This window comes from Notolepis coatsorum (genome assembly GCF_963971535.1).
Source record: "Notolepis coatsorum genome assembly, chromosome: 12".
Classification (NCBI taxonomy): domain Eukaryota; kingdom Metazoa; phylum Chordata; class Actinopteri; order Aulopiformes; family Paralepididae; genus Notolepis; species Notolepis coatsorum.
The window spans coordinates 9,735,067-9,750,651 of record NC_140176.1 but is presented as its reverse complement, the minus strand read 5'-3'; the positions used below and the strand labels follow the sequence as shown (position 1 = coordinate 9,750,651).

Below are 15,585 nucleotides of genomic sequence, written 5' to 3'. Positions count from 1 at the left end.
ATTGTATTCGGGCATTAAAGTGTTCCGTCTCCAGATGGATTTCCGTCAATTTGATTGGGGAGATCCGTCCATTTGATTCAGTCTGATGGAATTGGCTACCTGGTATAATATGATTTGTAGATGCATACAGATTGAAACAAAAAAGGCGCTCATGAAAACGGGCGTTTTTTTCCTACCGCGCCAAGCAGTCATCACTCAGCGACAGGACGCTGCGCGCACCGGAGGCTCGCTCCGCAGTGGCAGCTGGAGGATATTGGGCGAGTGACATTTGCGAGGTCTGTCTGCCACATGGCAGGGTAACAAAATAGTCGTGTAAAATAATTAAAAACGGCGGTGTGTTTTGGTTTCACGACTGTCGCATTTTTTGCAGCCTCGCCCGGCACCGCTCGCACGTCAACTCTCCTTGTTTACCGACGTCCAGCCACCACATGCTTAGTAGCTGCTTGCACTCGCTACTATACCGAGCTTAATAGCGTCGGTTCAATGGAAGGAGTAAGCCGGCCACTAAAAAGAAAACCCACATGGTTTTCTCAGATGAAAAGGATGGCACCACCCAACAAAAGAAAGTTTCAAGAGACTGGCTAGGCTACTGCGGGCTCTAGTGGTGAGTTAACTTGTTCCGTGTGCCGCAACTATGTCAAAAAGAAACAGAAACGACACGTTTGTCATTGTCGTGTTACTTCACAGTGCAATACGTGAGTCCCCTGCTGTGGTTGTGAGTATAAGTTTATTAGCTTAACTCCGTAGCAACATCACACAGGTGTATCTGTAGACAGTCTTCTCCCCACCGTATATATTTTTTTGTGTAACTGTACATTGGATTATCGACAACCTAATCTGGCAACCACTAAAGAGAAATGAGAGTACACAAGTTCAAACTCCTTCAAAGGGGCGCTCCAGTAGCACACCACATAGCGCGCTTAGTCGCGAATCGGTCGCCCCGGGTTCGATTCCCCGACCCGGTGGCCATGTGCCGCATGTCTTCCCCTCTTCTCCTCCCGTTTCACCCTCTATCGGTCCTGCGTGGCCGCTGTCGGTCCTGCATGGCCAAAATGTCCTGCGTTGACCAAAAAAGCTGAAAATGCTATAAATAAAATCTAAAATAAAAAAAACATTTTCAAATATCATTTGAAACAAGTTACCGCATTGTCCCATGGGATTATGCCCCCTCCGGCGAAATTAATTAGTATCTCCCTCAATGTCTCTTGTCTGCCAGCGTAGACTGTGTGTACTGTCACTCAAAGTGCTTATGGGTGGAGCCCAGCCCAACACAACTTGAAATCTTGAAGTGGAAAAATGCTACTTTAGAGTACCGGTACATTAGACCATACTTTACTATGAATATGTGAATGAAAAAGTTTAACGTTGCTACACAATGAACAATACATATAGGACTTTGAATGGGCCCTAATAATGGCAATGTAGCAATAGAATTTAAAAAGTTATAGCCCTGCAAAGAAGGGGAATTTCTCCATAGACAAATAGCGCTGGCAATCCAGTCATTTTCCGGATTTCTGGCCGGCACCCATAGTGTTAACTATCTTGATTTTGATTGATGGGAGCTGGCGTGAGCTGGGAAGTGTAGTTTTTCTTTTTATTCTGAAGCCCTGGGTCTCTTCTCATAATATTCTGTTTGTTTCTTACAGCTGGGATTCAGCCTGAAGGTGACGTCTCCAGAGAAGTTGTCTGAAGGTGACTTATCCAGAGAAGTTGTCTGAAGGTGACGTCTCCAGAGAAGTTGTCTGAAGTTGTCTGAAGGTGACGTCACCAGAGAAGTTGTCTGAAGGTGACGTCTTCAGAGGAGTTGTCTGAAGGTGACGTCTCCAGAGAAGTTGTCTGAAGGTGGCGTCTCCAGAGGTGGGTTTAACGAGCACTGAACCTCTTGTGAATTCTCCACTTGCACAATCTGAAAGTAGCCATTTCCGGCTGACTTCCGGTTGCCAATGGCACTTCCTGCCCCATCCAAATACATTGGTTTTAGCTACTTTTCTCCCCTTATTTAAACAACTTTGTCGTCACAGAGAGGCAATGAAACGTTTGTATTATTATAGTATAGAATGTATTTAATAAGCAAACGTTTGTCAGCAGGGTTTTTGGGCTGTATCATGTAAAAACGTTTACTGTTAGTTTCCTTGCTCAGCCAGCATTAGCTAACCGAAGCTAGTGGTTAAACAGGCCGGATTAGCTTTGAGCTAACTATCTTTCCCGACCCATGTATTCATTCCATTCTAAACATAACGTTCGTTTACAAAACATGACCCGTCTATATAACGTTGAGGAACAAATTATATAGACGGGTAATGTTTTGAACAACTAACGTTACGTTTAGAATGGAATGCATCGGCAAAGATCCGTTAGCTCAAAGCTATTCCGGCCAGTTTATCAACTTCCTGTCATTTAGAAATATGATTTTATAGTGAAAATCATTACCAAAACGTCCGGAAAAACCTAACGGGAGCATTATAGACGGTCATACAAATGTACAAATGCTATAAGGTGGCAAGAAATGCACTATAAACAATACTTTATGCATCGGCAAAGATCCTTAGCTCAAAGCTATTAAGGCTAATGCTGGCTAACAAGAGGCTAGCGCAAGAAACGACGCCGCAAAGTATTGTTTATAGTGCATTTCTTGCCACCTTATAGCATTTGTACATTTGTATGACTGATGTAGCGGTTTGAGAATTTAATAAATGTTACACTCCTACTGTTTTTCCTCCTGGAAGTGATGAGTTAATTAGTACCGCCCCAGTCTGACAATTCATGACTGATTGGTCTAACCTCTGATCACAGGAATTATTGCATGATGCTCCCTTCAGCCATTTGTTCTACATTAACACATTCGGGGCCAGACCCGAGAAAAGTCGGGTTAACTCGTCATGCTCGGCACCAAACCCGAGAAGTACGGAGAAGCGATTTTTCAGACGCCGCTTCTGTTTGTGCATGATGACTCGTATAATATCGATACTCTAGCGTCTATTTGAAAAATGTATGAACAAATTATCTGTTTCGTGCATGTTTACTGGAAGCAACTCACTGACGATCAACGTGTTATTTAGATCTAATGCTATTATATTTTAAGCACTCGCAACTTGTGAAGACTGTCTTCTTCAATTGACTGGGATGTTAACGTCTCACCAACTTTTGTTTTGTTTTCCTAGATGTCATTAACAAGCCTGAATGACCATGAAGGGATGTGCTGTTTGCCTACTTGGTGCTTTTCAAGGTGAGTGTTCATGTTAATCGAGTAACTCTGATGAAGAACCATATTAAGTTCAGTTGAACAAGGTTTTCAAACGTTGTCTAAAGATGGTAACTTAGTGTTGTGTTCATTCATAGTTAAGACGGTAGAGGTTGAGTACTTTATTATCTAAAGATGGTAAGTTAGTGTTGTGTTCATTCATAGTTAAGACTGTAGAGGCTGAGTAATTTCTTGTGATATATCACTCCCAAGTGATTTAGATTAACTTCACAACTGCCGATGCATAGTCGTCAAACTTTAAAACTGACTTGTATGGTTCTTCACTGAAAGGGTTACATTTTTCGTTCCTCAAACCTTTAGTCTGTGATGTAAACATGAAATAGGAAGAGTCTGATGCAACACTGACGATTCTGTAACTTCTGAGGCTTCAAACCTGCACTGGCTTCTGTGTGAATCATATGATCATCTTCATAACGTTCGGTTTGTTTCTTACAGTTGGGATTCAGCCTGAGGAAGTTGTCTGAAGGTGACGTCTCCAGAGAAGTTGTCTGAAGGTCACGTCTCCAGAGAAGTTGTCTGAAGGTGACGTCTCCAGAGGTAGGTTTAACGAGCACTGAACCTCTTGTGAATTGCAGCAGTCATTGTGCTGATGAAACCTAAACTGAAATGCTGGAATTACCGTCAGATTGTTAGTGGTGACTCTCGGTTTTCTGAACATGACATGGTTGTGACCAGACTGTATCGTCTTCAATGGACTGGGATGTTAACGTCTCACCAACTTTGTTTTCCTAGATGTCATTTACAAGCCTGAGCTGCCATAGAAGGATGCGCTGTTTGTCTCCTTGGTGCTTTTCAAGGTGAGTGTTCATGTAAAATGAGTAACCATGTCAAATAAAGAACCATATCAAGTTCAGTGGAACAAGGTTTTCAAACGTCTAAAAGATTTTAACTTGGTGTTGTTTTCATTCATAGTTAACCTCTTAAGCCCTAGCCATATTTTCTGAAAATCCACCTAAAAATAAAGTAAATGGAAGATTGCTCCACTTCTATTAGGTTCATTTGCATGTTCTTGGTATTTAGGGACATCTCGGACAATGTGTTACCAGTGTCAGAGATATTCTGTTACTAAATTGCAATGAACCAAAGGAGAATATAAATATTCTTTACCAGACATGAAAAATTGCCACTGAGCTCATTCAACAACTTCTTGAGATCACGTGTACAAAAAATCTAAGCAAATTAATAAAGGGCAGATGATTTTAACAGGTTTTGTAGATGCAGTACTGAATTCTGCCATCCGGACACATGCAATTTGAATATAGAATATCAGGCCTATAAATGACCTCATGGCCAAGTCTCACGTCTATGGATCGGCCAAATGGCAGAGTTCAATCTGGATTTAGTATCACCAGGCGTGCAGCAAAAACAGTCAATGAATTATCTGCTTTTTTATAATGTAAATTTCTCTTTCATCAGTTTTCTTTTTTGCTAAAACTTTCTCTTTCATCAGATTTCTTTCTTTCTAGCGATAACAATAATACTTCCGGTCGGGGGGTTTCAAAATAAAAGAGCGAAGTCTATTGAAACACAGACACTTTTTTTTTTAAATAAACTAAAAAGATCGGTTCCCCGTGTGGATGTACGTACACACTATACACGCAGAAGCATACTGGTAGTACAACAGTGTTCAGAATTTGACGTGATGTCTCTGGTTGCTACTGGATAGAACAGAATGGTAGCCAAATTGTAATTGATTGTTTAATTATGAAATGTTAATCTTATTGTTTTTAATGGTGTTTTATACACGTTCGGAAACACCAAGGAGTATTCAAATCCTGTAAAATGGTATTTGGGACAGCCCTACACTAAATATATATGTTTTAATAAATTATCTGTATTTTAAACTATTAACACTGACTCATTCCTTCAGTCCACTCAAAATGATGCTAATATTCTTTTTGTTGTTTATTATATTAATTGAAAATGGCATATGAGAGTATTGTATAGTAATAACACATGGCGATATAATGAAAAGCTATTTATCATTTTTGGCTGGTAGTTTTTTTATGCTGGTAATAATAAAAGACGCTGTGTAATGATGAAATCCATGCGTGTCAACTGACTCCTGAATCCCCTGAGTGTTCTGTTTCCCCAGACGGCGTTCTGCTGGCTGGAGTGTTCAGAACAACAGGCTCTGGAGCCATGATCAGAAACATCACTGGCTGAACACAGCGTCGTTTAGATCCTGAAAGCACTGGGGTCACAGAGTTCATTAACTTTAGAGGGAGGCCAGATGTATTTATATTTTTGGATGAAGCTACTTAGACTTACAATTGATGCAAGGGGGTTGTATGAAAGAGTGTCTATAGGATTTGACTTGTATCTGGTGAATTCAATCATTTTAATGTTCTTCTTTTGTCGTGCCCAGCTTCCAAGTACACAACATGTTTGTGCTGGACGAGATGTTGAGCGGAGGGTTCAAGGACCAGATCTGCGAGATCTTCCAGAAACTGGGAAGCGATACGCAGGTATTTATGACTTATTATTTCACAGCTCGACCAAAAACCATCACGCAAACCGCTGAGCCCCGGCTTATCGCAGAGTTTATTGTATATCGGAATAGATTTTGAAACCTCTCAAACATCTAATCATGAGAACTGATTTCACCAGCTGAGAGCAGTGGCACACACCTGCACCTCCTGTGCTTCTAGATTGTTCTATCAAAGCTGATTGTCATGATGCATAGTAGTTGAACATCTGACGTGAGTGTGGCTCTTGACTCGGTATTTCCACAGGATTCAATGTATTTTTGTAGCGTGCCAAAGAAACCCTCTCCTCCCAGCTGTTGTGTTGGTGAAGGACTGAAAGTTCTTTGGTAGAGAAGCCTGTCTGCTTTCCACAGTAACTGGATCTCTGTCCCTACTTACGACTAATTTGCAGACCACATACTTGAATTGGATTTTTATTTTTATTATCTTTTCTCTAACATCTCCAGTATAGCAGGCATTGTATTACAGTTAAATTACCATCACATTTTGTACACTTAAAAAAGTAGGGTTGCAACGATTAGTCGACATAATCGACGACGTCTTATCATAAAAACACGTCGACGCCGAATTTTTGCATCGATGGTGTTTTTTTTTTTTATACTTTTTTTGTTGTTGCACTACCTATCTTTGTGAAAGTGGCTTCTCAGCTCTGGTCCAGCTGAAGACAAAGCAGAGGAACAGATTGGACATTGAGCACGACCTCAGTTGCTTTGTCTACCATCACCCCAGACTTGAGACTCTTTGTCAGGAGCAAACAACATCCCCAGTTATCCCATTAGTTCCCTGAAGCTGAAATTGATGGGGAGGACGTGACCCTCTTTGCGCCGCCCCTGTGCCTCAAATAGATCCACTATCAGCTCTATCTTTAATCTTTCAAAATGTTCAGTTGCTATCGCTATTAGCTTTAATCTTTCAAAATGTTCAGTTGCTATTGCATGCACTCATCTGTGTTTCACTACACACTTGAGTGCATGCTTACCAACTGTTAGTCTGCAACACTACTATCACCAACATCTAAGAAGGGAGATCCCCCCTTGAATGGCCCTTCTAAGGTTTCTCTCCTCCACACTGCCTGTGGAGCTTTTTTCCCTATTGTTAGGTTTTAGTGAGTTTTTCCTTACCTTCGCGTGGGGTATATCTGGGAGTGCTTGCATTCTTTAATTTTTTTTTTTTTTTTTTTTGCATTCATCTAAAAAATTTTGGACCTTATGGTGTTCTTGTTCTGTTCTTGACTTATTGTTATGTTTTCTTCTTGACTTGTTTAAAGAAGACCTGTACGGCCCATGGGGACATTAACGTGTGTTGTCGGGCCTTATAAATAAATAAATTTGATTTGATTTGTCATTGTCCTTACCTGTGGTCGGTGGTATTCCAAAAAGAATATTCCAATTATTTTATCGCCATCTGGTCCACGATATAACCCACCACAACATATGGATCGGGGGTCCCGAAAACGTTCAATGCGATCGGGTGAAACCCTAGGTTTCCCGTTACCGGTACTTGATTAGAAATACAAAACAATGAATTTTTTTTGGGAAAAAAAAACCTTACAGATGTGTTCCATTGACGGAATTGTGTACATTGCCCAAATAGTGAAAGGAATAGCAAGACGCGGGACATTTAAGATAAACATACCTACATACCCCCCCCTTCTCTCTTCTGTGTGAGGATAAATTGTTGCTAGATTGAGAAGGGGCCATCTCTCGGAGCGAGAACAAATGAATGAAGTTTGCGGTATATAGAACGGACATTCATACACGGCAACGTGCCTCAGAGCATGGTGTGATAAAGATGAAACGATATATTTTCCTTGGCATAAAATGGGAAATGGTATGAAACCATTGGGGAGGTGCATGACTCTTCAGTCTATTTCATTATACAATAAAGTGCTATAAACTGAAAAGTAGGCTACTTATATTCTTGACACTAGAACTCCCAAAATAGCATTGGCATAAAAAAGGAGGTAGGTGAGCTGTAAGTTTACATGGCTTGCATACAACTTTGTCTCGAGGTTCCACAAGTTGATCAAAATCTGAAGTCTTTTAGATTGCTCAGAGTGCAAATCGCTGTCTTTGCGACCCATTTGGGTTCTGAACTCTGCCATCACGCCACACAGTTGTTACTACTGGCATGTTCTTCAGCTCCATGAAAGTGACGTTGCGTGTCTCCCATCAGTCATGCAGCGCATTCAGGCCCACACGAGAGGTTTTCACAATCTATTATATAAATGTTCAAATCTTTTTTTTTGATCAAATTTTTTTTTATTATTAATTACATGAAACAGGACAACACAATAACCACAGTAACAAAAAACATAACTTTCACAGGAGAATAACAAACAATAATAATACAGAATAATAAATTATAAAGACAAAAAGAAAAAGAAACAGCGTCCAACCTATCAAATATAGATGGCTACTTCAATAACAAAAAGGGTCTTCAAAACATGGCAACCTTTCCCCACCTTTACAAAGTGGAGTGACTTAAAAGATTGTTTATGAGAGTGTTGCCGCAGATTTACTGTAGATAGCCTAGGTCCCTTACACATGTTCAAGACTGCCAAACTTGCAGAAGGTAAAGTGTAAGAAGAAAGAAATTCTTCCTCCAAGTTGGTTGACAGGTCAATCAGTCTGCCAATATTAGTCTCTTGGGGAGATGGCATGTGAGTTGACATATAGCGCAGAATAGCTAAATACCAACCCCCCCTAAAATCCCCCCAGTCAAAGTTAAGAAGGACAAGACAAAAACCAAGACAGACAAGACATTTCCTCCTCCCCCTCCCCAGAGACCGCCGGACCCCCCCGATCAAGCGCCCCAACCCCGCTCAGCCGCACACTGCGGTCTTTACCTTCTCAGCTGCTGCGAACCACAGGTCAATTCCAGCCTGCCCTACCCCGATCACCCGGGCCGTGGATATCTCAAGATAAATCACATCCAATAGAGTTAGGGACCAGTTAATCATTGTAAGCTTCTCAGGCTCCTTCCATCTCATTGCTATTAGCTTCTTCGCTGCTGTGACGCCCGCTAGGACAACCCTTTTCAGTTGTACGGACGCGGGTAGTGTCGTTATATCGTTCAGGAGTAGCGTAACAGCTGTGAATGGGATAGTTAAGCCACACAGATCTGAAAGTTTGTCCGTTATTGACCTCCAGAAGCGGGCCACTGGTGGGCAATCCCAATACATATGCATATAAGTGCCAGTGGCCTTTTGAGAGCACAAAGTGCACCGAGAGTCGGTTATCAGTCCCATAGCAAATAGCTTCCTAGGTGTAAGATAGGTCCTATGAATATAATTAAAATTAATTTGCTGGTGATTGGGGTTGCGGGAAGATAATGCCACATTTGCCCAAACATCATCCCAGTCAAACTCGGGGTCCAACTCCGGTATATCCACTCGCCAGATTGTATCCAATGATACATTTTTATACGTGGATTGAATTAAGAGCGTATAAAAGTCGGAGACAAACCCTCTGGATGTCGTCCTGTCCACTATGAGCCTGAGGAAGGGGTGTGGGTGCAAGGCTTGAGCCCACGGTACGCCATGCGCCCTCAGTGCTGACCTTAGTTGAAGGTAGAGAAAGAAGGACTCGCCGGGAAGATCATAAAATTCTCTTAAGTCCTGAAACGCACGGAGGCCGTTCTTATCATAAATATCCTCCAGAGTATGCACTCCCCTCCTTTGCCATTGAGGAATATTAACCGGCTTGTGTCCAACAAGTAATTGCTGGTTATTAAAAATTGGAGAGTCCAGGTGCCAAGGGCATTTAACCCCACACGACCTCTGTACATTACGCCACGTTTGGATCACGTGAGTTATGATCGGTCCATACCTCAGCCGGCATTTCGCAATAGAGACAGTGGAGTACACTACATCCTGCAATCTTAGCGGAGACACCGCCGCCGCTTCTAAGGAGCGCCACGATACAGCCTCTACAGGGTCTAGCCAGCACATCAAAGGTCTCAGTGAAAAGGACCAGAAATACAGTTTAAAATCAGGGATTGCGAGGCCCCCCATCTTGTTTCCTACGTTGAGTAGTAGCCCTTTTGATTCTCGGGCGTTTGTCATTCCAGACAAACTTAGATACCATCGATTGTACCTTGCGCCAGTGGTCTATTGGAGGGGGCAGGGGGAGCATTGAGCTAATAAAATTTATCCTAGGCAGGATGTTCATTTTGATTATGGAAGCCCGGGCTTGTAAGGAGTTAGGAAGGGACGACCACCTGTCTAGATCCTGGCGTATTTTATCATAAGTACCCGTGAAGTTGTACTTAGTAGTTTGGTTCAGCGTGGGGAATATCTCTATGCCCAGGTATTTAAAATGTTCTACTATGGGGATATCAGCTGGTTGTCGTACCGCCTTGGCCAGTTCATTAAGAGGTAGGCAGGCTGATTTGTTCCAGTTAATCTTAAAACCTGACAATTTACCAAAGTCGTCGATTATCCTCAATAATTTTGTGGCCGACCGAGAGGGGTCGTCCATGAAAATCAGCAGGTCATCCGCATAGAGAGCAATTTTGTGTGGAGTATTGTTGACCATTATGGGGACGATGTCCTCCGATTGCCTAATAAATTGGGCCAAAGGTTCGAGGGAAAGCGCGAACAGTCCCGGGCTCAGAGGGCAACCCTGTCTAGAAGATCTGGAGACTGGAAAGAGTGTGGAACAGTTTTTGCCTGTCAGTATCATCGCAGACGGCGAGGCATACAGGACTTTAATCATATGAATAAAACTCTTTCCAAGACCCATGACCTCAAGTACCTTCCACAGATATGACTACTCAAGTCTGTCAAACGCCTTCATGGCATCCAAAGACAGAACTGTGGATGGAGTTGTATTGTCTTTACTGTTATCGATTACATGCAACAGCCTCCTAAGATTATCTGCAGCCAGACGCCCCGGGATAAAACCAGTTTGATCGCAGTGTACCAATACAGACATAAATCTCTGCAGGCGACGGGCCAGCACCTTGGCAAACACCTTTAAATCGGCCCCGAGAAGACTCAAGGGTCTATAGCTACCACAATCATTGGGATCTTTGTCCTTTTTGAGAAGTAAAGAAATCAACGCCATATTGACATCTCTTGAGAACTCCCCTTGTTCGATAGCGTAATTGATCATATCGAGCATCAATGGACCCAGTTGGTCCCAGAAAGCTAAATACACTTCGGGTGGAATACCATCCCAGCCTGGCGCCTTACCCCTCTGCATTTCAACAATAGTCTCCCTCAATTCTACGAGAGTAATCGGTCTCCCCAGTTCCTTGGCCTCTTCCTCAGAAATGTGGGGTATCTCAAGCCCGCCAATGAACGATTCAAATCTAGAGTCATCCAGATTACCCTCTGAGCTATATAACTGAGTAAAACTCTTTAAAAGTGTCATTGATCTTTTTCGAATCAGTAGTGACTGCACCCTGGCTCGTCCTAATCGAGGGGATATCTGAGAAATGATCATTTGATCGTATTTTCATTGCCAATAGATGGCTAGGTCTGGAGCCGTGAAAATAGTAATTTTGTCTTGTCCTATGTATCAAAAACTCAGACTGTTGTTTAAGTATGGAGTTTATTTCTTTTTTGACTATCTTACGTTGTGTGTTTAGTCGTTCATTATAGTCAGTTTGCAAGGATGCGTATAGGTCCGCATATAATGATTCCAGTCCTTCTAGCTTTTTTGACCGGGATTTTCGCAAATTGGAGGCAAATAGTGTGACATGACCCCTGATGAATCCTTTCAATGCGTTCCACAGGACCCTAGGGTCTTCTACTGTGCCAACGTTGATCTGCAAAAATTCAGCTAGTTTACTCCTGAACTCAGAACAGAAGTCATCGTTCTTTAGCAAGGTCGAATTAAAACGCCATCTGGGAGCTCTTGCGGAGAGCCTGCCAAAGGTTGCCGTAAGGAAAATCCCCTTGTGGTCTGAGAGAGCCAAGGGAACCAATGAGACATCGAAACTATCAAACATATTAGGGGACGCGAATGCATAGTCAATTCGAGAGAAGCTTTTGTGTCTGGCTGACAGGTGAGAGTAATCTCTGAGGGTGGGGTTGCATAAGCGCCAGAGGTCTGTGAGCCCCGTGTCTTTGGCCCACATCCTGAGGGCCTTAGAGGCCCGTTTCTGGTCGCTCGTTTCAGAGGGCCCGGACCTATCTATCTCCGCATCCCAGCACGCATTAAAATCGCCACCCACAATGAGAGCGTATCCATTAAGTTCCAACATATTCTTCGTGATTGTATTATAGAACGCTGAATCAAATGTGTTAGGAGCATACAATGCTATTATAGCCATCTTCCTATGCAAGAATTCAACTTTTGCTATAGTAATCCTTCCCTCCGTGTCCGACCATACATCCAAGATTTTGATATCAAGGTTACGTCTTGTAACTATGACTACTCCTTTCGTCTTATCATCGGCTGAGGATGAGGAGATAACGTGATATTGCCGATTTGCCAGTCTTGACACGTCACCTACCATTAAATGCGTCTCACTAAGGAGAGCAAGGTCAATATTTCTCCTCTTCAATAGCCAAAGGACACTGGCACGCTTGTGTGGGGCGTTAAGCCCTCCTGCGTTCCAAATTAAAATATTCAATTTAGCCATGGTCGAGCTTGTATAAGTGCGTAGAGAACATACCCGTGCAGCCAGGCTGAGTACAGAGGTGCCGATCCCGGCGGGCCCGGACGGTCAATCCCAGGAGTTCAGAGGAGGAACACTTACACATATATAAGACAACAGTACATAGAACACATAAAAATACCACCCCAGCTACAGCCCCCCCTCCTTCTACTCTAAACCCTAACCCACCCGTCCTACTATAAGTTCCTCTATACCCACTCTCCAATCCCCACCCTAAGCCCCATCCACTGAGGATGGTCATCTTCCTATCACTTCCCACTAGAGACATGGATCAATAAGACGCTTCCCACTCCCACCCCCCTCTAGATAAACCCCTGAGTAAACCCCCACTAGTCCAATAAACACAAATAATAATAAAATAAAATTCAATAAAGATATCGGTCGAGACCCACCTGAGCCCTGGCCCCAACATGAGACAACCATAATGGTAAAAATAGCCATTATTAAATAATAACTCCGCATCAACCTGCAGCCCTCTATTTCCGAATCTGCGCTTCAACATCACATTGTTATAGCCCAAAAAGGTATAGGAAAATTCAAAACAAAATTAAATTAAAGCATCCCAGCCGATAGTCTAAGGCAGGTTCGGGTCACAGGTTAATTGTGCAAAATTGTGTAAACAGTGTCAATTAAACAATGACAAAAAAAGGAGGAGGAAGGGGAAAAAAAAAAGGTTATGGTCAAAGTGCACCCCTTTAGCCGTCCCTCTGATCAGGCACAACGGCTGAAATGACCTAACCTATGTAAGAATAGAATTAAACACAATCATTCATTAATCAATCCGGGGATGGTAATAGGCAACACCTGACACCACCTGTCATCATACATTGTTTCAATAAAGATATCGGTCGGAGCAGTTAGTCCAAGGTAGGATCGAATCACAGTTAAATTGGTCATTCAAATGCCATTAAAACAGCGACAATAATTATTATATAATTACTCAACATCAATCTGTAACCATCTACCTTGGAGTCTGCATATTAATGTATCAACGTTATAGCATAAGTGCCTCACGGAAAATTCAAAACAAAATTAAGGCGAGTCAGCAGTTAGTCACACCGGATCACATTTAAATCGCGCATATAGATGACATAAAAACAGCGACAATAGGAAAGAAACAAGAAAGGAAAAGAGGGTAATGGCTAGAGTGCAAGCCATATAACCATATAGCCATGAAGTGCAAGCCATACCCGCCCCAACCGTTTATCAAATATTGTATATGCATATTCAACCGACCTTGGCATCTACTTTGGATCACCAAAGCTCAAAACAACCTGGATATAAAAATAAAAAGCATACCAGAAGTTAGTTAGGGACTCGGTCACTCTTGAACTGTGCAAACCAATGTCCCTTTGAACAGCAACGTAACCATTAACGGGTCTCGAATGTCTCAGCGCAGACCACAGTCGAAGCCCGCTGGCTAGCCCGAGGCTAGCGCGTAAGCTAGTGACGAATCCGGATAGCACGTTAGCCTACTATGTACATTGTTCAGCTAGCTCGTTAGTTTCCAAAGAGGCGATACACAAGTACGACCATGAGGTCAGCTTTAGCAAGTAACAGAAGTCATTGGGAAGCCCCGCTAGTTGGATGGGCAGAGGACAGTTAGCATGTCTGGGCATGACAGCAAGTGTTTGTGAATAGTCGACCTAATCAATGTATATAGGCCCAAACCGCCAAGTCACTCACCCTCCATAGATATCAAGCAACAGACTCGGGTGTCTCCGCGAGATATTCCTTCGCTTTAGCCAACGACCAAAACAAACGCTGACCACCGACCTTCTCCAACACAGATAGTTTCGCGGGAGCGAATAACGTGGGCCTCAGGCCTAGTTTCCATAGCTTAGTCAGGACCACCTTGTACTCGGCTCTCTGAGCTTGAACCTCCGGTGTAAAGTCCTCGAAAATGGCCACTTTGTGATCGCCAAGCCTCAGAGTACCCCTTCTGGTACGAGCCGACCGCATGATGATTTCTCTCTGTTGGAGTCTGTTCAGCTTGACTATGATGGGCCTCGGTTCTTTGTTCACGCCGGGAGAAAACCTGCCCGCTCTGTAGGCCGACTCACAGATAGGAGGCGAGGGGAGGACGTCCGTCCCTAGTATCTTCTGCAGCAGTTCGGGCATGGTCTCAGAGAGACGGCCTTCACCGCTGGTCTCCGGTACTCCAACAATCCTGACGTTGTGGCGTCTATCCCGGGACTGCATCTCCTCCATCGCCGACTGTAGTTTGTTGACTTCAGCCTGCCTAGCCAGCAGGGCGGATTCAAGACCCGCCATCTTCTCACACTGTGATGATACCTCCGTCGTTAGCATGGCTAGTTCGTTAGCATTAGCCGATGAGGCAGCGTGAATCGTCTCCATCTTGTCTGTCAGCGGGACTACCGCCAGCCGTATTTCTTCTGATATCTCACGACGGAGGCTGATACAGAAATCCGCCAACGCTTTCTTCTGTGCTTCAGCGATGCGTGCCTCAGAGTCTGCGTGTACTTTCTTCTGTGCTTCAGCGATGCGTGTCTCAGAGTCTGCGTGTAGCTTGGTCATGACCAAGAGCACAGCTTCGCTTAACTCCCCGACAGCGGGAGACGGTGCGGCCATGCTCGGCGGTGCCGGTGTCGTGCCTAATTCTTTCATGGCTCTGGTTTCCACCCCCGCCATCGTAGAAAGTCGAAAAAAGTTGATGAATGTATACTAAACACGACGACCTAGCAAACAGATAAAAAACAAATAAAAATAAAATAAAGACTAATGGGGAGAAACGTATATTCAGCACGGTAGAAGGGAGCTCATGTGAAACACGTCTACTCCATGATCGCTCAGCTCCGCCCCTCATAAATGTTCAAATCTATTAATTAATTCAAATATAGAATATTCGTTGCCAGCCCTACTGCTCTCCCATGTGCCTCATGGCATTTCAGAGTGAGATTCATCTCTTTCATTATTTTTGCAGGACATTATTCCCCCCCATGTGCTATTTCATAATTATTATTTTTAACCTAACCTCTCCACCTTCCTTACCCCCCCCCCCTCATCCAGATGAGCCGACTCGTTCTTTGAGCGGACTGATGCTGAAGAATAATGTGAAGGCCCACTACCAGAACTCCCCCCCCCCCCCCCCCCCCCCCCCCTACTGTGGCCGACTTCAATGTCTCAACAACATCGGCGACTCCTCGCCCCTCATCCGCGCGCCACCATCGGTGAGTTGATTTC

At 43.5% G+C, this 15,585-nt stretch overlaps 1 long non-coding RNA gene across 1 annotated transcript; it reads left to right on the top strand.

The window, feature by feature from the left end:
• Positions 1-1,740: 1,740 nt before the first annotated feature.
• Positions 1,741-15,486, top strand: LOC311238439. The gene is made up of 6 exons (XR_014620361.1): positions 1,741-1,857; positions 3,162-3,226; positions 3,698-3,799; positions 3,995-4,059; positions 5,631-5,730; positions 15,412-15,486. It is a non-coding gene; the product is annotated as an uncharacterized lncRNA (long non-coding RNA).
• Positions 15,487-15,585: the final 99 nt, after the last annotated feature.